Raw genomic sequence first — 20,729 nt, 5'->3', positions numbered from 1 at the left:
GAGTATATATTACTCGGGGATCATGTTTCCCTGGTTTACATACACCTGTGTAGAGTATCATCACCCTGTCTACTCCACCCTACACTGCTCTAGATAGCATGAACAATTTGTCATGATTTATCTAACAGAGCATGTGCTTCCAACGATGTACCCCATTAAGAGACACCACCATTTCCATAAGCTTCCCATATAGAAATGCCTTGTCTTGCGCTTCAATTTTTAGTAGACTTATTACTATTGATATTAACTGTTATCTTGCAATTAAGAAAAATCAATCTTTATTTATTTATTTAATTTTTATTTTTTGGTGAGGAAGATTTGCCCTGAGCTAACACCTGTTGCCAATCTTACTCTTTTTTTGCTTGAGGAAATTAGCCCTGAGCTAACATCTGAGCCAATCCTCCTCCATTTTATATGTGGGTAGCTGCTTCAGCATGGCTGATGTGTGGTGTAGGTCTACACCTGGGATCCAAACCCACGAATCTGGGTGGCTGAAGCAGAGCGTGCTGAACTTAACCACTAGCCCAAGGGGCGGGCCCCAATCAATCTTTATTTTAAAGGTCAAAATGGCGTACATACATATAGTCTCCCATGTATTAACTTTTCACCATAGTCTGATAGAGAAATACTGAAACTCTATTCTTTTTTCCCCCTTTCCCTTGAATTTTTGAAGCTGTGCAGCCAAAAGCAGGTCATGGTTTTCCTTCCTGACTTCCTTAGCCATTCACTTATCAGTTAACAAATGTTTATTCGAGACTTAGCTTGTGTAAGTAGCTGAGATTGAGTTATCTGATTGAGTATAGTAACTGAGCACGTAGCTAATTGCCATAAATTCCTTTTTTTTCTTTTAATTCCTTAGTGATCCTTCTCTGGTATAGGATTTCCTGGGTTAGGGTGGAGTTAATGTGAATAAGGGAAATTGCACAAAGGTGGCCCTTGAGAAGGCCCTGAGAGAAGACTATTAAAACTCTGTTTTATTAGGTACTTAAAAATAAAGTTTCTTTTTTTTCCCTATAAATTTTATTTCTGCTCTTGGAAGCATTACTTTGGCTGTTACTGTAATCAACAATTTTAAGTGTTGCAGCTATCAATCCACTGAACATTATAACATTATATTCTGCCTGTGAATCATATTGAGCCAAACGTTAATAGCTTAAATGGAGTCAGAAAAATGATACTGAGGAATGGCTTTTATTGATATGAAAAGATATTTACCAGTGATGATTTTCATTTTCTTCCTTTGGCTCATATCCACTTTCTAATTTTTCTATTGTTAATACCTATAAAACTGATGTGGGATCTATTGCTTAGAGTTATGGTTTTTAGCTGTTAAAGGGGGCCAATAAAACACAATAGGATCTATTGTGATCGTGTTATATTTTGAAAAACTCAGTATCATTGAAGTTAATATTGGACTATATGAACAAAACCACTATTTAGAATTTGAGGAGTAATAAATACCTGATCCTTTTTGTTTTATCGTATGAATGTATTTGTGCTTTGAAGATCTGTCTTTGATATTTTTATGTGGCCTCCAAAACAGCTTCCAGTACTTCTGCTCATTGGCGTAGCTCTTTTGGGGTCCTGGAACACTTAAGGGCCCATGGAGACTGTTTGGCCGTCATAATCTTAGAAGCTTCCCCTAATTTGAACATCTTACATAATCATGAGATAGTTCTGAACACTAGGAAATTAGCTTTGGTACAATGCTACCAGCTAAATTACAGACTTTATTTGGATGTCACCAGTCATTGCCTGACTAATGCCCTTTTTCTCTTCCAGAATACGACATTGCCTTTAGTCATCATGTCTTCCTAGTCTTCTCCGATCTATGAGAGTTTTTTGGTTTTTCCTGTCTTTCATGACCTTGACGTTTTTGAATAGTACTGATCAGGTATTTTGTAGCATGCCCGTCAGTTTGGGTTTGTCTGGTGTTTTCTCATGATTAGGTTGGAGGTAGGGATTTTGGGAAAGATACCACAGAGGTGAAGTACTCTTCCCATCACATTATGTCAGAGGATAGATGATATCACCATGACTTTTTACTGTTGATGTTAACTATGATCATTGTGTTAAGGTGGTGTCTTCCAGGTTGCTCCACTGTGAAGTCATTCTACTACCCTTCTGTACTCTATTCTTTAGAAGTAAGTCACTAAGTGCAGCCTATTCTCAAGGGGCACTTGAGGAAAGATTCTCAAAGAATTTATGAACATATGTTAAAACCATAACAGTGATTAATAAATATTTTGGATGAGATACTTTGAGGCTATGTAAATATCTCATTTCCCTATAAGATTTTTCTCATAATTTTGGCATTCATCAGTGAGTCTTGCCTGCAAAAATTATTACTGTGGTGTTCTAAGGTGATTTACTATATCCTTCATTCCTACGTTCATTACTTGGGATTCTTCTGCAAGGAAGAGCTGTCCTTTCTCCCTAATTTATTTATTTATTCAGTCATTCATGTATATCAGTATGGGCTCATAGATATCTATTTTATTCTTTGGGTTTCTAGCTGAAACTTCTTATTAACTTATCAGTCAGATATAAGTAACTTCTGGAGTCCCATTTATGCCTCCCAGTGCCTGTCTTTCCCTGATTTCACATTACTTGTTTGCCCTGTGATCTCAATTGTCAGACATGTTCAAGAAAAGTTGCGAATTTGCCATTCAGCTTTTTTCTTGTTGTAAGGGTATGTGAGGGAGGCTTTTTCCAGCTCTCTACATCTCTAAGCTGAAACCAGAAGTCTATATCATGTATTTTAATATAATATGTAATATATTTCAATGTACTATAATTCAAGATAATATAATAAACAAACCAACTATAAAAATATATTTTGGGCTTAAGTAGAGGAGACTTTAAAATGAACTAGGTATGAGGTGATATTAAGGAATTATTTTTAATTTTGTTAGGTGTGGTAATGATATTATGGTATTGTAAGATAACGTCCTTTGTTTTTAGGGTGGCTTGAGGAAGTACTTATGGATAAAATATCATGATCTTTTTGTCTTATTTTGTTTTGTTTTCACAGGGGTCTTTCAATGTGGCTATTTGATCATGGATTCCTAAAGATTTAAATTGAAAGGCAGTTCACCCAAGTCTGCTTGGTATAATTGAAAAACGTCGGGCCTAGTTTACTTCAGGACTTTGCCTGAATTGAGCCAATGATAGAAAGAATTGTGACTGTTCCTTCAGTCTTTAGACTGAGTCACTTTATAAACCCAGAGCCCTTTGAAAAGGAGGCAGGTACACTTGAGGAAGAAACTTTCAATAATATCACAAATACATATGGGGACTACTTCTCTTAACCTTCCCCAAAGGGACCTGCAGACCTTTGCCATGGTCACAGCACACTGAGAATAGGCACGCACCTCAAACTTCTTGGAATTATTGAATTATTGAACACTGATTTTGAAATAACCCCAGTACCTGGGGAGTACAATGGTACTCCTATTGTAGTGGGAGTTTGTGGGGCCCAAACTTAAGAGATAAATGGATTTTTAACGAGTCCATCTCTCGGTGGACTCAGTGGAACCCTGAGTATATCTCATGGTTAAGTTTCTAGTTTCTGTGTGGTGGTTTAAATAGCTATCCTCAGCCAATAGTGGAATCCTTACTTTGGCTTCCAGACTCTTACAATAAAGGCTATTGTGGTCTAACAGACCAAAGGAAGCACGTGGTATTTCACTTCCCCACCAAAATAATAGATCAAAAGCAATACTACATCTCTTGAGGAACCACGGTTATTAGAACCACCACCAAAGATGTGAAAGAGGCAGATGGTCTTACCACATCCCCATTTTAAATCTCCCGTTTGGCCAATGCTGAAGACAGAAGGATTTTAGAGATTAACAGTAAATTTTCTTAATCTTAATTAGGAGGTGACTTCAACTGTAGCTGCTATTCTAAATATAGTTTCCTTACCTGAAACAAATTGATTCTGTCTCGGTCACTGGATTTAACAATTGAACTGGCACGTCTCCCCATATTCCATTGGTAGAAAATCTCAGGAATCATTTGCTTTCACCTGGAAGGAATAGCAGTAAACTTTTGCTAAATTGCCTCAAGTGATGCCAACTTCATAACTTTATGCAACTCTATAGTGGCATTGGGACCTTTGCTATTCTCACTCTTCAACAGGACATTATACTGGTCCACTACATTAATGACATCATGCTGGTAAGACCTGAGGAGCAGGAAGTAGTGGGCACCCTAGATGCTTCGGTAAGACACTTATGTGCCAGTAATGAGAAACTTGTGTGTCAAAGGGTGGGAAAAAAAGTCCTAAAAAATACAAGGCATCCTTGGGGGTCAGCCCAGTGGCATGGTGGTTAAGTTTGCGTGCTCTGCTTCAGTGGCCTGGGGTTCACGGGTTCAGATCCCGGGTGCAGACCTACACACCACTCATCAAGCCATGCTGTGGTGGCATCCCATATACAAAATAGAGGAAGAGTGGCACAGATGTTAGCTCAGGGACAATCTTCCTCAAGCAAAAAGAGGAAGATTGGTGATGGATGTTAGCTCAGGGACAATTTTCCTCACCAAAAAAAGAAAAAAAAAAATACAAGGTATTCTTGTTTATACTTTATTTTTTATTTATTTATTTATTTTTGTGAGGAAGATCAGCCCTGTGCTAACATCTGCCAATCCTCCTCTTTTTTTTTTTGCTGAGGAAGACTGGCCCTGGGCTAACATCTGTGCCCATCTTCCTCCACTTTATATGGGATGCCGCCACAGCATGGCTTGCCAAGCGATGCCTCAGTGCATGCCTGGGATCCGAGCTGGCGAACCCTGGGCCGCCACAGCAGAGTGCGCGCACTTAACCGCTTGCGCCACCGGGCCAGCCCCTCTTGTTTATACTTTAAATCCTCTTGGTCTCATTGGCCACTGCTAGAATAAGATGACCAGATGTGTGTGGGCTTTGACCAGCTTCATGCAGGTACAACATGACAGCAACTCACTGTGGGCCTGTCACATGCTTCTTGCTCCCCGCCGTGGAGACTTATTGACACTGCAGCCTGGGACACCTGCAGGAACCCCTTGGCATTCATGCACATGTGATCTGTTAGGATGAGGGAGTTATTGCCCCATAGAAATGTGACCTAGGATTGGGGTAGTAGGACACTCCCGTCTAGGACTTTGACTCTTGAAGGCATGATACAGAGATGCAGGGACAGCCAGCGATTATTTACGTGGTAGTGGAGGTAAGAGTCTGGCGGTGTAACGATGAGTATCCAGTGCTGGTGTACCCAGTGGCAGAGTCCAAAACAGCTCCTGTGGAATGATCTTGGCTGTATCTCAATTGGCTACTTCCCTCGGATCCTGCCTATTTTTCAGCTTTGTTTTTCAGTCTTCACATTGGTTCTGTGAAGCTATCTGATAGCTTTCCTGTAAATAACTTTTCTGCTGAAGTAGTTTCTACTGTTGCAACCATGAACCCTGACTCTGTAAAATGAGAGTGTTAGACTAAATGACCTCTGCATGATTACCTCATCTTTTCTCCACTCTATTATTATGTTGCTTCCATTTCATCAATGTGTGTGTGCTTTTTTGAAGTTTTTTTTTCTTTAAGAAATAAAAGCAATGCTTTTTAGGCTTAAGTTTTTAGCTTTTGTTGGGGTTGTCTTTTGAGAAGATGAGTGTGGAGAGCAGGGAATTGAGTGAATATCAATATTATACTTAACTCTATTTTAATTGGTTGTTTTGAATTAATTTTATTAATTAAAATCCAACTGGGTGATTTAGTATAAAATTGATGATGTGGCTTTCTATCTCTTTATGTTGGGTTAGGTTAGTTCTAGGTGTCAGTGATCACAAAGGCAGAATGTAAAAATTTCCACATATGAGCAAGAAAACAATAAGGTTTTGTTGTTAGTATTGTGTTATTGTTATATATAAGTATTGTGTTATTGTTATATACTGTTAACTCAGTTGAACTCACGGTAACTGGAGGATCTTATGTTTCCTGGTCTTTTTCATACTTAAAGATAGTATGAAGGATCTGGTATGGACCTAAATTGCTCTGGTTAAAACAGGAGAGAGATACAGAGAGGCCCAGAGCAAAGATCCATGAGCCACGTGCTACAGCTTGAGGAGATGATGTGAAGTCTACCTGGGGAAAGGTATAAAGAGAGGTGACACTTTGGATGGTGGCTAAGGAGAAATTTTGGAGAAATGGAGGAGCTGTGTAATGGGGATTTTTGGAGAGAAATACTTTATGTGTGCTATAAACTATTTCTACCTTCCTTGAGAAATCATAAAATCCATATTCCTTACTGAAGCCTGTGGGGTGGATCGTCTCTTTATTGTAGAGGAGATGAAGGGCAGGGTGAAAACAGAGACAAGATGTAAAGGCAGTCAAGGCTTGGACTATAGAGATCATTTTTGTAATATTCCCTAAATGTCGTTTTCCACTGTCCTTGACTGGGGCTCAGTTGAACTGTAACAGGATTCATGCACAAAGGCTCTTTGCTTACGTTAGATCTATCTTTCACATAGATTTGGCCCATTTCCACCAAGCGAGAACTAGCCTTTCCTGAAGACCTACTATGCACTAGTCACTAAGCCGGCTGCATACCAAGGTGGGGGAGCATGCAGTGGGAGTTGCCTGCCCCAGGGGGAGCAGTATTTAATTACTGAGTTTGTTTTGAATTGTCCGTGAATTGTGAACACAAAAAGCAGGACAACGTTTAGTCAGTTTTATTATTGTTTAAAATTCTCTACAGATAACGCACCCCCTTTTTACCTGCCCCCGGGCTTTCGTCTCCTCTCAGTAGCCCCCTCGGTATGCCACTGCTCTAAGCTTTAATATTGTCTGTTTTATTACTTAGAATAACCCTACAAGGTGTTCTCACCCCCGTATTATAGATGATCCTCACTCAAGGACGCAGCTAGACAGGCACAGAGTCAAGATTTCAACCCAGCACCTCAGGTGTGCAAACCTGTTCTGCCCTGCCTCCTCAAGGCAGCCCGAGAAACAGATCAGGCCCCTATGCAGATTTTCTTCTATTGTAGGATTTGTAAGATTTCTGCTGCTCTCTCTTCAGCTTCTACCCTCATGGAGTCTGGTAGAGTCCCACTTGGGGCAATGGACAAGAACCCATTCTGTCCCGGGTGATGAAAACACTTTGGTTATCTCTGGTCTATAAAGCTCTTATGATGTCAGCTTTGATTGTGAAAAGATCTAAAAGCAGTGACTATATGCAGAAATAGAAGTATAATGATGTACACCTGAAATTTATACAATGTTATAAACCAATGTTACTGCAATAAACAAAAAATTAAAAACAAAAAAAAAAAAAAAGAAAAGGCAATGGAAAGTATGACCACTGCAAAGGACTGCACTTAATCTTTGTGCAAGAGATCAAATCAAGTCATGTCCAACACATAAGCACTGTGGTTACTAATTTGAAAATGGGTTCTTTGAAATATTCTCATTTTATTTTTAACATGGTTAGTATCTTTTAAGTATATCATAGATGTCTATTTCAATTAGGGACTGCAAAACTCATTTTTTCAAATTTAGAGTTCATTAAAAAAAACCAGTAAACTCTGAAATGCTTTTATCTTGTATTTTATATCAAATTTGTTTGATAAAATCTGAAATCCAAGCTTAAAAAATAAAATAAAATAAAAATAAAAGCAGTGACTAAACTCAGACCTACAGGCCAGTACAGCTGTCCTACTTCCCTAATGCATTTGGCTCGTCCTCAAGAAATAAACATAAATAGCATTGTAGCTTGTTTGTGATTTAAGGCAAGTCTCTTGCATGAAAAAGTTTATTTTTTAAAAAGTAGCTTAAAGCAATCCAACTATCATGATGAGGTTCAAAACTAATTTATTCTTGGTTACAATGTGCCCTTTTAATATGCCCAAAGTGAAAGTTTGGATGTGTGAGAGCAGTAAATTAAGAGTTCAAAGCAGTTGAGAATGCTTGCTCTGAACCGAATTAAACGTTAAGCAGCAATAGAAAAATCTTTCTTAACTGCTTCTGAATTGTAACCTTCTTTTCCTTATTTTCCCTATTTTTAGCCCCCAGTCTTCAATTCTGAATAGTTATTTTTAAGATACACTTACCAAAGGTAGGTTAATTCCTCTTTGCTGTTTTCATGGTAAAGGGTTTCTCTTGCTTATAAATTAAAACTAAAACTGTTTTTGACTCAAGTCTAAACAAGACAAACATATGGATTAGTTTTGTTTTGAAATAAACATGGCTTTAAGGCTCGTCCGTAGTAGTGGTTGCACAGGGAGAGGGAGAGAAAAATACATTTCGGGCTTTTCTAACGTCAAAACACTTAGAAAAATTTTTAGGTCAGTCTTAACCCCAGCAGCACGGCTGTCCTCATTCTTTGAACAGTCCTGCCATTCAGCCAGAATCCTACAGCTCCTGTGAGTGGGGAGCCGGTGAAAACTTTCCTGCGTGTTTTCCATTTACCTCCCACCCCCTGACCCTCCATATTTTAGGAGGGAAGTTGACTATAGATCTATCAACCTCTTAATCTAAATTTTTTACAGATGGAATTATGCTGCTGCCCTTAGTTTCGTTTTTGCCAAGTGCTTCCATAGACCACCTGCCTCAAGATGACCCGGGGTGCGTGTTAGAAATGCAGAGTCCCAGGTTCTGTGCCATTCCTGATGAATCCACATCTTCACGGGTAGAGCTCAGTGATCTGCATTTTAACAAGCTTCCCAAGCACACCAAAGTGCGAGATCCACTGTTCTAATCTCTTAGTATTAGCTAAAGGTTTAGCATGTTGCGTTGTTGGGTTATAATCCCCCGGAGCTGTATTTAGATAATGATAATTTTAGCACTACTTAAGGTTTCAATTCCACTAGTATTTATTGATCTCCTACAGGCTTTTTCATGTACGTTATTTCACATAGTAATAAATTATCCAGTGAAGTGAGCATTTTATCCCACAATTAGGATGAAGAAACTGAGGCTCCAGATATTAAGTGCCTTGCTCACCCAAGTTTACCCAACTAGTTAATGGTGGAACTAGGATTTGGGTCAGTTTCTGACTCCATAGCCCAACATCTTATATTTCTACCACAGCTGTTCTTTTGCTGAATTACATGTGTTTGTTGAGCTTCTACTGTGGGCCAAGCACTGTTCTAAATGCTGGAGATGGAGTGACAGGAGACAAGACTCCTTGCTCCCCTAAACCACCTTCTAATGGGAGAAGACAGACAATAAATAGTTCAAATGCACATAAGTACCCTGATAAAAGAAAATGCAATAAATGAACATTCTAATTCTGAAGAAATGACATTTTTTTTTTTAAGATTTTATTTATTTATTTTTTCCCCCCCAAAGCCCCAGTAGATAGTTGTATGTCATAGCTGCACATCCTTCTAGTTGCTGTATGTGGGACATGGCCTCAGCATGGCCGGAGAAGCGGTGCGTCAGTGCGCGCCCGGGATCTGAACCCGGGCCGCCAGCAGCGGAGCGCGCGCACTTAACCGCTAAGCCACGGGGCCTGCCCAGAAATGACGTTCTTATAGTCTTTACTTTCACATAAAACTAAATAAGACATTATTAATCTTAAGGGCTAATAAAGTCCTTAGTTATTATATCTAGCAGATGATGTGAGAATTGTCCATTAATAAGGATTGTAAACAAGGCAATATATAATCTGGAAATTCCCTTCCATCTCATAAAGAATCCTAGGTGTGATCAACTGGTCAGATTGGAAAGAATTTTCAAGCTGTTTAAGCACTTAACCATGTGACACATCAGGCAAACATTCTTCACCTATCACCCTGAGCATCTCAGCCCCCAGATAAATGGAAACAGTTTTGAAAAAGAACAGAAGTAACAATCTTCACTCTTGGCTTAGGTCATGGGGCCACGTGGGCCTAATGCTCCTTGTATTTTCAAACAAGCTTCAACAAATGCCTTTCTGGCGCTCACCAAAGAGCACTTTTATTTATTTAATTGCACTTGATCATGGTTCTGCTCCTCTTGAAAGCAAAATTAAGATGAGTAACTAGTGTGAAAGAGAGGCTAAGGCTTCCAGATTCCCCCATGTCTTTCCTTGAATCCGGTGAGGTTACCCAAAAACAATGCACTTCATTTTCCTTTACCTGGTTCCCCGCTGAAGTAGCTTCTTTGAGCTTCACTTCTCTAGGCTTTTGAAGGAGTCAAGGAAAGAATAATCACATGAGGACTCTTTCTGCATCCTCTCAAAGTGGCTTGTGAGACATTGCTTCTTTTGTTTTTCTGAGCTGTTCTGAGGATCAATGTGAAGAGTTATCCGAAGTTAACGCTTGGAGCAGTTTTGTTCTGACCAGCTCTGCCTGGAATGTCTTTCTCTCTGTGAATGCCTGGCTAACCTCTGTTCATTCAGCTCAGATGTGACTACTTCCAGAAAGTCTCCTCTTACTCCCTGTCCCCCTTCTAAGGAGCTAATCATTCCACCTCCGCTACCGAAGCTCTGCATCTTGAACATAGCTTCTGTGCTGAGTTGTTCATTCCGTTTCCTTGTCGTCTACTTCTGCATTGCCCCGAGTTATCATGAGGATGATAATCATGACTCAGCTATCTCTGAGACCTCAGCGTTTATCACAGTGGGAGCCACATATAATGTTTTTGGAATTCAATTCAAAGTGGTGTAAGTTTGAAATTAGGAATAGGAGTAAAGTGTATAGGACTAAGGCTTAAATACTGAAAAGAAGTTGTTCTAATAACTGAAAGTCACTAGGAAGATATAGAATCTGTCCCAGATGTCACTAAGTGATCTACTCAGTGGGAAAGGGGGCCCAACACAATCCGGGGCATCTACTGAAAGAAATTAATTCCTTTCCTATTTATACTGCTGGAAGGTTGAAACTCCTCAATAAACTGGTTGCAACTGGGATGGGTGTAAGGACTGTCTTTGCAATTGTATCCAGCATCCATCCCCCTTCTTCTGGCAACAGCTCCCTGATTTTGCTTTGGAGAATTATCTCTCTCCTGTCATATACCCCTTGTGGGATTGTCAGTTAAGGCACCAGATCTCTATTTGCCAAAAGGGGGCATGTGATGCGAGTAAGACCAGTCTCTTGTGGGAAATTTAATCTCGAGAAGAGCGACCCAAACCTGAAAATGTTGGAGCTCACTCATGTGTGAGTCCCACCCTGAAGAGGCTGCCCCTTAGTTTCTGTTCCAGATCCTGAGCAGCATTTGTTCCTGTCTCCACTGAAGCCTGATTCATTCATTCATTAGTTTGATAAATACTTGTATATTATTAGAGGTCCTGGGGATTTTGTGTTAAACAAGACAGATAAGTCCCCACTGTCATGGGGCTGACATTTGTGGTGGAGTTACCGCATATGCTTCTAATAAATCCCTTTTCTGCTTGTGTTAGCCAAGCTGGTTTCTGTTGCTTGCAACCACAACCCCAGCTGATCCACCAACCATGTCCACCCTCTTACCTTCCTGACCTGATCCAGTCCATGCTCATCTCACCACACTGGCAGACACATCCTACAGCCCACTTATACCAAATTGCAGCAGAGCCTTGGCATTTGCTGATCGTTTTCAGATTTGACTATTCGACAAGGACACAAAGGACTCCAAGTCACAGGTACAACTCAAGGTACTTCTCATACCTTTGTACATGCTGTTCTTTCATATTAGAATGCTCTTTCCTTTCTACCATTGCCTACGCAGCAAAATTCCATCCTTTAAGATTCCGTTCAAACAACACTGTTGTCTCCAACCTCTGCCTCACAAATTTATTCTGTGCCAGAGGCAAGAGCATGGGCTTTGGGGTCTGATTCATTCACTAGTTCTGTGTCCTTGGGCAGGGTACTTAAATTCTTTGAGCCTCAGTTTTCTCGTGTAAAATGGGGATAACAATACCAGCCTCACTGGGCGTTACAATGATGGAATGAGATGATATATGTAAATGCCTAGCTCAATGCTTGATGCAGAGGCACTGTTTAAAATATCTTAGTTCCCTTTTGTATCAATTTAGGTCCCAGCAAGGAACAGATGACACACTGAAATTAGGATAATTTACAAAGTTGGGCAGAATATAAGAGAACTACAAGGAGCGGTGCAGTAATCTGAGGCTAATATCAGTGGAAGAAGAGCTCATACCAGGCCTGAAGGGACAAGGGGAAGGAGAGGTTACATAGCAGAGTCTTGTAGAGAATGTGGCCTTGAAAGGACCAATGACCTATAGTGGAGGGACATAGCTAAGTGACCTTGCAGAAAGGGAAATGGGAATAAATACTGTCACTCATTCTCCTGCCATCTCCTTGCAGTGTTCCCAACAGGAAGCCGGAGGGCCAGGAGCCTGTTGATAAAGCCCATACAGGTCAGCTTCCCATGCTATAGAGCAGGGAGAGAAGATGGGAAAGGAGATTGGGAGAAGTGGACCAAAGATATCCTGTACCTTTCCTTTATGTAGAGAAATTAATCATTTAATTTCTCTATACTCACATACAAAACTATGAAATGTAGTTTAGCTAACCTCATCTTCCTTATGAACATCCACTCCATCCTTTCAGGTAGAACCATACAAAATTGCTATTTTGTAGGCCAAAAAGTGTTGAATATTGATATTTTTCATGGTCAACCCAACAGTAAACTCAGCCTGATATTAATTTAAACAGTCTTTTTACTCCTGGGTCTATAAGCTCCTACTGACACCCCAGCCAAAACCCTCTTTTTTCCTACACTATGTTGAATATTATGCATAGCTGAAGGCTAAGTTCATCTCTGGACCATGGCCCCCAATACAATGCTTAAATAAGATGAGCATCCAGCTCCAATGTTCTGGATGTTTCTGATGTCACCTCATCTTTGAGGTAGCTGGTAGAAGAGGAAGAGATACCTGGAGCTTAACCTTCTAGCTTTCCCTTAGTTTCCCTCTATATTATATCTAGTCCTTGATCTAGGAAGGGCAAATGTTTTTGTGCCTCTCCTCTCCGACCAGCTAGAACTTTGCCTCTGTCATTTCCTCTTCCTTCCCAGCCTCATGGCTTATTTAGCCTTTATGATAGAGGGGGATCAGGAAGGAAAACTAGCTTCTCCATAAAGGAACAAAATTAGGAGGCAGTTAAAAATATTTGCTATATGTGTCTCTGGTTATGTGGCAGAAGCCCCTCGAATAGATAGCATATTGAGTCATATCATTAAATTTTCACCTTAATGAGAACAAATGAACAAAATTCCTTTCTTTGAGCTGATTTTGATAGAAGGAGGGGAAAAGAAATCTTGAAGTCAAAAGTATCTATAAGCAGGAAAAGCGAAATAAGAGGTTAGGGAGATAAACTTCACCCACTTCCTATTGAAGATACTGAATGAGCCTGACCCTACTGGTAAAATTCTTGTTTTCCCTCTTAGATCCAGACATAGTTGTGGACCAGCCTTATTCATTTATTTATTTACGACAGTGCTCCATCCTGAGCTGTTTCAGGATCTGATCATGTCTTATTTTCTGGTATTTTGAGCTAAGTCAGGACTTTTTTTTCATTCCCTAACATTTCAGTGATAAGAACACTTTATTCTCCTGACACTGGTTTTTACAGACATTTCCATTCTGTGCACTGCCTGGTCTGGCTTTTGTCTAGAAAAGACAGTCCACTCAAGCCCTTGCCAAACATGAGATAACAATGGATGACTTTCTTTATGCCCTTGGGGGGGTAGCATTTTGAGAAGAACTCATGGGGGAGGTATGATGTGTGTGTGTACATGAGGTCTTTGGTTTCTCCATTCTTTAATCTCACTTTAATACTTTAGTTGGGGAGTAAATGTGGGAATTTCCTGGTTTATCCACAGGAAGGATGAGAAGGCTGGGTAAGTAGAGTCTTCATGTGTTAGGAATAAATGAAGTCCCAATAGCTCTTCATGGAATTAGTGGTAGGTTATTTTTCCTGATAGAGATATAAACTTTTCCTAATAGGGAAGTGATTCCACTATTGATGCAAATAAAAGTGTAGATAGAAGTCTGGCCTCCAATGGAATTCTGCTTTACTCCAATGGGTAAAAGCCATTATTCTCTGGGAGTGAAAAGGAATAATGAATTGCTTTGAAAAATGGTCATGGCCATTGCTTGGTAGATGAGAAAGGCGTGGTCTTTGGGTTCAGACCTGGGTTCCAATCCTGGCTCCATTACATGCTAGCTGAATGACTTTGGACAAGTTACTCACCTCCTCTGAGCTTCAGTTTCTTCATGAGTACCAAGGCAAAAATAGTACATACCTCACAGAGTTGTAAAAAAGGGGCTAGTTATAGAGCCTAGTCCCTAGAAGGGATTCAGTGAACCCCCTTTCTACTGTGGATGTTGCTTTTCTTTGCAAAGAAAGAAAGCTAACATCCAGAAAATTAGTACAGACAACCTCACAAGAGCTGATTTTCTCTTAATAATCATCACAATAAATGGCAGGTGACTATTTTCTTAGAGCACGGAGCTTCGGTCCATGAACTCCCCTCCGGAAGACTCTTAAAGTGCTCTCTCCAAAAATTTGGTGTGTCATATCTCACAGAAGCTAGTTTTAGTAAAATGCTAAAAGTTTCAGCTCACACTAAGAGAGAAGAAGACTGGGCATGTGCATAAAAATGGCATCTTAGTTCAGGCTGCTATAACAAAGTACCATAGATTGGGTGGCTTGTAAACAACAGAAATTCACTTCTCATGGTTTTGGAGGCTGGAAGTCTGAGATCAGGGTGTCAGCATGGTTGGGTTCTGTTGAGACTTCTCTTCTGGTTTCAGACTGCCCTTTTCTGTTGTATCTTCACATGGTGGAAAGAGAGTGAGAGAGCTCCCTGGGGTTCCTTTTATAAGACCACTAATCCTGTTCGTGCCGGCTCTCCCCTGATGACCTCATTACCTCCCAAAGGCCCCACCTCCTAGTACCATCACGTTGGGGGTTAGGATTACAACAGATGAATTTTGGGGAACACAAACATTCAGCCCACAACAACTGGTAATTTCTTAACAAATTTGTCCAAATACTGTAGTTTCTTCTTGGAAAGGAAACCACGAATAACAGAACATCTACTATATGCTAGATATTTTCATATACATACTCTCTCTCTAATCCACATGAAATACCTATGAGAGTTATTTTTAAACTTTTGCCTGTGACCCTTAGCAAGAAAGACATTTTAATTATGTATACACATACATACATAAAATGTATATATATATATATATAAAACATGAAATTATACATTTATATATAAAATTAAAGCAAAATTTCAGGAAACAATATTTACCCATATGACGTAAAACGCACCCTTGATATTTTCTATTCTATACCATTTCATTTTGTTAAAATGTTGATTGTAACTCAAACTGATATTATGACATGCTAATGTGTAGCAGCTTGCATTTTGAAAAACTCTGCCCTTCATTCTAGGTACTAATATCTACATTTTGTTTTTTATGGCAGAAACGGACACTCCAAGAGCGTGTGAGATGTGCCCAAGGCCACATAGCCAGGAAGTGTCAGAGTATGGATTTGAATCTAGAGTTTTGATTCTGAAGTCGTGTTGATTACACTACACTGTGCTGCCTTTTGAGGAAGTTTCCTCTCTTCTTTTTTTTTTTGTGTGTATCTGTCTCCCAAACACTCTTAGCTGTTCAGAGGCTGTGAAACCACTTGTTAAGCCAATGCTGGAAGCAATTAAAATAATTCCACTAGACATGAAAGGCACAGCCTCTAGACCTCTTCTCGCTGAGTGCACTCTACATGCAGAAAACTTGGTCTCTTTATTCAGTTTAAAAATATTTTATTTCTTTTCCAAAGGGAGGCACAAGTTGCTGCTTGAAACTGAGGAGAAAAATACCTGCTTGGTGTTTGCTTTTCCATTTTTCCTAGAGAAATTTCCATTTGGCCTAGAGAATGAACAAAAGGAAGGTACCAAAGTAAAAGAGGGCCATGTTGCACCCCTGGATTCATTTTGACGATTTTTTAGTAACACATTAAAGCAAACCAGAGAATGCGACACACTCACATTTTATAGTCTATCATGTTTTTTCAGTGACTTGTTACTTTCTGGAATTCTTAAAGATAATAAGCTTTGCAAATCCAATGCAAAAAATAGCTAGTGTGTTTATTTAAAAAAATCTTTTATTCGAAGAGTCTGGAAAGACTGTTACATGGCCTTGCCCCTACTTGCAGTTAGATGGAGGGATTTACCTTATCTGTGAGATTTTTCACTAAAGAGCTCCAAAAGTCTGACAAGCCAAAGCTGCCAATGCCTCACAGACAGCAACTGCTTCGACAACTCAGTTATATGTCCATCCCAGAGCTAAGCCTGGTTAAGTCAGGCATATATTTTGACATTCTAGTTCTAAGCCTTCTAATTTGAATTGCCAGAATGTATAAGTGATTACTGCAAAATACTCTAGTTTGTTTAAAAAAGAAATGAAATGAAGAAAGATATTGCAGGCTTTGCTATAACTCAATGACTATTAAGGATTGGACTAATGCCCAGAAGACCAGAAAAGTCTCCATTATGACAAGTCATTCATTCAATCAATCAATATGTATCAAGTATTTACTATGTGCTGGACACTATGGCAGGCTGTTTACCCTATTCTCAAGGAGTGTACTCATTGCAAAATTAATTTCTTTATACCTCTTTTTTTCCAGAAAGCATTTTGAGTGATTGGGAGCTTCCTCTGAGCCAAGTTTCTGGTTTTGAGACTTGACACAATGGCATCTCCTGAAGGTCACTGGAGGCAGAGCTGGGGTACGACAGAAGTGGAGTTGAGCAGTCTCATGTTATCTTGTTTAACGGTAGTTTTTGGGGTGTGGAAATGTGTACTTAGTTCCCTCCATGCATGAGGCTGAGAACAGGGACTATTGAAATTCACTTTGCTCTGTAGAGTAAGAGCCCTTTTCTTAGACTTTTAGAGTTCAGAGAGGTTTTAGGACTGTGGTTATAAACTAAAGGGATCCTAATTACGTATAACCTTTTGGGTCTATGTGTGTGCGTGTTTTCATTCATTCATTTATTTATCGTTTATTTTTATTTATTTTTTGGTAAGGAAGATTGGCCCTGAGCTAACATCTGTGCCAGTCTTCCTCTATTTCGTATGTGGGACGCCACATGGCTTGATGAGTGGCATGTAGGTCCACGCCCTGGATCTGAACCCCAGGCTGCCGAAGCAGAGCGTGTGAACCTAACCAGTAAACCACTGGCCCAGCCCCTCTTTATTTAAAAAAAAAAGATAAACAAAACTAAAAACCAAGACAAAACATCCCTACCCTCAAGGAACATCATTTACTTTTGACATATAGTGCCTAACCCAGGGGCCATGTTCCTTGGGAAAACTAATTGTTTCATAGGCTTCTTTACAGACTCTTGGTTTCTCTGGAATGATGGATTCCAGAAAGCCATGGGCTACGTGTAAAAGAGCCCAATAGGGCTTTTTAAAGGTCCACCGGACTAACCATTGTGTTGCAATTGAGTTTTAGGGCCAGGATCAAGAGCTCTTCCTTCAAATAAAATTTTGTTGAGCATCTGCTTTGTCTGAAAGAAACACTACAAGGACGCAGCCCCTGGAACACAATAGAAGCCCAATAAATGTATTTTGAAAAAATGGGCGGATGATTAATTCTTGGTCCCAGTCTCAATGCAGCTTAAAATCTAATGTTGTAAACAGACACTGATTTTCAGTGAATCACTTATTCAACAAATACTTGTTAAGTGTCTACTATTGACAAGCATTTTCTTGGGTTCTAGGCAACAAGATTATGGTAACAATGGGAGAAGATTGTCTTTGGGACCATTAACCAACCTTGAAATTGTAAGTTGAAATCTAGTGTCATAGTAATGATAGTAATAGATAACTATTGTTCAGTGCTTACTATGTATCAGCTACCATGCTACGTGTTTTACATAATTGTCTTATTTAATCCCCGTGACACCCCTGGGTGGTACTATTATGCTATTTTAGTTGTTATCTCTTTTTATAGTTGAGGAAACTGAGGCTTAGAGAGGGGAAGTAACTTGCCCAAAGTCATAAAGCAAGGAAGCAGTCCAGCCAGGATTTTAACCTTAGTGGGACTCTTTCATTTCTATTAGCTTTTTAACATAAAAGTTAACACTAACTCTTTGCAATTAAAAGTTAGCCTAATAGTTTTTTAGTGGAATTATTCTGTAGGTGAGGGAGCAACATTTAGTTGATGTTTGATTCTGTTCGGGCTTATTAACAATATAGGATTCCACTTCAGGCCAATACCCGCATTTAGTGACCTTAGGTAATGCTGTGTATGTTTTATTAACGACTGCTCTTTAGTTAAACCTTATGAGTCTGTGTAAATCTCATCATAAAATGCCACTGAGACTTGTTTTAAAATATTCCTTGTTTTTTCAAGTACTTAAAAGGCTTTTCCTGCCAAATCTAAGGTTTTAATTAAAAGTGCAGTGCCCTGGAAAGGAGGAATGCTCTCCCCAGCCCTGCTCAGACCCACTGTTCACCCTCTGGTTGGAGGAGAGGGAGGCTGTGCAGCTGTAAGGAGAGTGAAACGGTGGTCAGAGAGAAATGGTCTTTGTTTCCTTCATTTTCTACTCATCCGATCCTCAGGCACCCACGCCGGATGCTCTGGTGGCTACAGAGCGCTGTTGGATGTTGATGTTTACACAGATCAGGAAAGGCTGATGGAAGGAGGCTGGTCCAACAACTGTGGGGAGAGTATTTGTGACTTTCAGTAGTCCTTCTTCTTGAGAAACAGAAGGAGTGGTTTAATAATACTATTATCCTCTATGCTGGGCTGATAATTATTTCCTTGGGTTAAACTATCTGAAACCTTTTACTGTGCTTAATCTGTCTTTCCCTATCAAAGGTCAAAAAAATAGAAAGGTCCCACTGAGTTTTAATTTGGGATTGGTCAGAGTGGCACAGGTTCCTCTGGCTCCTTGTCTCCATCTTCTCTCTCTTCCTCTTGTAGTGCTTCTCTCAGTCCCTTTCCACCATTCAGTTAGAACAAACCCTTTGATGCCAAAATGTCTGGTCTGTATAAGTAACTAACTCATGCAGCTGTTATGAAGATGAAATGAAATAAAATAGTCAGTGAAAAGCTTGGTAAGAGCTTTGCAAGTGGCAGTGGCAGGACTGATTTCATGGGTGTATGACCTTGCATTTGCACAGGGAGCTGTGCTTAGAAGGGCCCCACACTTGGCTTAACACTCTGTTGTCACTGTCTTGAAATTCTTAATAATTTTTGAACAAGGATACCCACATTTTCCTTTGTGCTGGGTCCCACACATCCTGCAGCCGGTCCTGCTTGGCTGTAAAGAGGCAAGACCACGATTTCTCTAGTGCTGTCCTCCAATGCAATTATCATTGTTGACAGCAGCATGATGCTTAATATCCTAAAGATTTACCTTTGTGAACGTATGGTCGGCCACCAAACTTCGTCTCCCTCTGTTGCAACTGCAAGAGAGCTAAAAACATAGTTGCCATGTGGTACATGTAAGACATAGCTGGTTTTCACATACCACAAAGAAATCTGAGCTCCTGTAAAATCAAAGGATCAGCATTATTAGGGGATTTACAGCATTTTCAAAAAGCGTGCCCGCAGCCTCACCTGATTCTCTGATTCCCAGGGCAAAGGAAGTTCTGGAGAGAAGCAGTGAGGTCCTCTGCTCTCACATTATAAAAAGAACTCTCATGGAGTATCATCTTCGTTGAATCCGTGAATCCATATGTCCCACAAATATCTCTTGGGTGCCTTTGAAGTGCAAGGCACTCTCTTACCCACTGCAATTCCAGCTGCGAACATGACAGGCCTGGCCCCTGCCCTCTGAGAGCTCCCAGTCAGATGTTACAGGGGTGCCGTGATGAAGAGGTACTGAGTGCTGTAGGCATACATAAGGGAGCCTAAAGCAGGCGGGGAGCAAGGAAGCTTCTGGAGGAGGTAACTTCTAAGTTGATACCTAAAGGATGAAAGGACAAGAGGAATGTGATCCCTTTAGAGCTGATTTTAGTGATAGTTGGCCTGGGGTAAAAAGACCTCGCATAGAGCTACACTGAGGATGGCTTTCAGGCCAGGTTGACCTGAGTCTGAGTATCCTTGCTGTTGCTCACTAGCTGTGTGACTTCAGAAAAGCTACTTTTCTTCTCTGAGTCTCTATTTTTCCATCTGTGAAATGGGGATAAATATAGTACCTATTTCACCTGGCTGTGGTAAAGATTAAGGGGTTAGTTTCCCCGAAATCTAGCACAGTGTTTGGCAAAGGGTAAATGTCAAATAAAGATTGGCTATATTATTTCAAGTCATATGAGCTGTTTTCCAAGCATAGCAGCTGGTATTTTGATGATTAAGACACGACATTCTGAAGCAATAGTGCAGAGATTGGTTTCTTATACAACGCTTACAGTTTGGCCACATATTCACTGCTTTTTAGTGCCTTCACCATATCCGAGCAGCGTTTCTTACCGCAAGAAAGGAAGTTTTCCTTTTGTCAATGAGAGGGTCAATGAAGCCATGAGACCTGCTGTCATGGCGGAGCCAGAGTTCTGAATCCTGTCCATTGTGTTCTGCTGAGTTGCAAAGAGGAAATGATGTGGGCAGTCTCCGAGGATTAAAACCACGGATCCTTATTAATATGGATATTCAAGATGTTGAAGTCATAGCCTTGAGGAAGGAACCGGGAACCCTTCTAACCCCTTTGAAAAGCATTGGTTATATGCAATTTATTTGTGGTTATAGCAGATAGCATCTAGAGGATGCTGAAAACATAAACCTCAGTACTCACGCCTGTCACCCGGTCTAAT

This window comes from Ceratotherium simum, chromosome 20 (assembly GCF_057802395.1).
Source record: "Ceratotherium simum simum isolate JZ-2026a chromosome 20, ASM5780239v1, whole genome shotgun sequence".
In the NCBI taxonomy this organism is placed as follows: Eukaryota; Metazoa; Chordata; class Mammalia; order Perissodactyla; family Rhinocerotidae; genus Ceratotherium; species Ceratotherium simum.
The sequence above is the reverse complement of the archived record's forward strand: the minus strand, read 5'-3'. Positions refer to the sequence as shown.